Below are 2,306 nucleotides of genomic sequence, written 5' to 3'. Positions count from 1 at the left end.
TAGCAAAATAAGCAGAAGGCATGACTAGGCAATTCAAAAAGTAGTACACTAAACATATATAAAAACAAGTTACCTAATAGTTACTAAAATTCATAGTAAAATAATGAGATGTCACCAAGTGCGGTGGCTCATACCTGTAATCCCAGTACTTTGGGAGGCCAAGGTCAGGAATTTGAGACTACCCTGGCCAACATGATGTAAACCTGTCTCTACAAGAAATACAAAAATTGGCCAGGCGTGGTGGCACACACCTATAATCACAGCTACTAGGGATGTTAAGACAGGAGAATTGCTTGAGCCCAGGAGACAGAGGTTTCAGTGAGCCAAGATCATGCCACTGCACTCCAGCCTGGCCAACAGAGCGAGACTCTATCTCAAAAATAAATAAATAAATAACGAGATGCCATTTTTTCACATACCAAAATGGAAAATATTTTTTAAAACAGCATATTCCATTAAACTATTCATAAATAGTTAGTGTAGGGTAACAAGACCTTTCCTGACACTGTTACTGGAAGTATAATTTGATGTCATATTCATATATGGCAGTCTTTGCACTGTGCATCAGTGGTCTTTAAAATGTGCTATATTTTGCCATGCGCGGTGTCTCCCGCCTGCAATCCCAGCACTTTGGGAGGTCAAGTGAGCTGGATTACAAGGTCAGGAGATCAAGACCATCCTGGCTAACACGATGAAACCCTGTCTCTACTAAAAATAGAAAACATTAGCCGGACGTGGTGGCACGCGCCTGTACCCCCAGCTACTCAGGAGGCCGAGACAGTAGAATCGCTTGAACCAGGGAGGTGGAGGTTGCAGTAAGCTGAGATCATGCCACTGCACTCCAGCCTGGGTGACAGAGTGAGACTCCGTCTCAAAAAAAAAAGTGCTATATTTATTAATAAAGCAATTTTAACTAATAAATTAATGAGTTTTAACATACTGAAGTGGCATCACCTGTCTGGGGTAAAGACCCGAGGTTCGTCATCTCATGCCAAGGAAATCAGTGCATGGACACACAAGAAGGTGGTTTAGGAGCAGTGGTTTAATAGGCAAAAGAAAGAGAAAGGAGAATAGCCTTCTCTTCTGAGAAACAGCAGTGCTTCTCAGTGGGACTTCCAGCCTGCAGCGAAGTGCAATGGATTTTACACACTGGCTTCAGGAGCAGGTGGCTGGTTTACATAGGGCCCAAACATTGGTTGGATCAGGTTTGAAAATTTACACAGCCGAAGCGGGCAGCTGAGAAGTCCAAATAGGAAGAGCTCTGGACTACAGCTCTCAGCATGAGCGACGCAGAAGACAGGCGATTTCTGCATTTCCATCTGAGGTACTGGGTTCACCTCACTAGAGTGCCAGACAGTGGGCGCAGGACAGTGGGTTCAGCGCACCATGTGTGAGCTGAAGCAGGGCGAGGCATTGCCTCACTCAGGAAGCACAAGGGGTCAGGGACTTCCCTTTCCAAGTCAAAGAAAGGGGTGACAGACGGCACCTGGAAAGTCGGGTCACTCCCACCCTAATACTGCGCTTTTCCAACGGGCTTAAAAATGGCACACCAGCAGATTATATCCTGCACATGGCTCGGAGGGTCCTACACCCATGGAGTCTCACTGATTGCTAGCACAGCAGTCTGAGATCAAACTGCAAGGAGGCAGTGAGGCTGGGGGAGGGGCGCCCACCATTGCCCAGGCTTGCTTAGGTAAACAAAGCAGACGGGAAGCTCCAACTGGGTGGAGCCCACCAAAGCTCAAGGAGGCCTGCCTGCCTCTGTAGACTCCACCTCTAGGGGCAGGGCACAGACAAACAAAAAGACAGCAGTAACTTCTGCAGACTTAAATATCCCTGTCTGACAGCTTTGAAGAGAGCAGTGGTTCTCCCAGCACACAGCTGGAGATCTGAGAACAGGCAGACTGCCTCCTCAAGTGGGTCCCTGACACCTGAACCCCAAGCAGCCTAACTGGGAGGCACCCCCAAGTAGGGGCAGACTGACACCTCACACAGCCGGGTACTCCTCCGAGACAAAATTTCCAGAAGAACGATCAGACAGTAGCATTCGCGGTTCACAAAAATCAGCTGTCCTGCAGCCATCGCTGCTGATACCCAGGCAAAAAGGGTCTGGAGTGAACCTCTAGAAAACTCTAACAGATCTGCAGCTGAGGGTCCTGCCTGTTAGAAGGAAAACTAACAAACAGAAAGGACATACACACCAAAAACCCATCTGTACAACACCATCATCAAAGACAAAAAGAAGATAAACCCACAAAGATGCGGAAAAAACAGAGCAGAAAAACTGGAAACTCTAAAAAGCAGAG

Source organism: Gorilla gorilla, chromosome 20 (genome assembly GCF_029281585.2).
Source record: "Gorilla gorilla gorilla isolate KB3781 chromosome 20, NHGRI_mGorGor1-v2.1_pri, whole genome shotgun sequence".
NCBI lineage: Eukaryota > Metazoa > Chordata > Mammalia > Primates > Hominidae > Gorilla > Gorilla gorilla.
Note: the sequence above shows the minus strand (reverse complement) of the source record.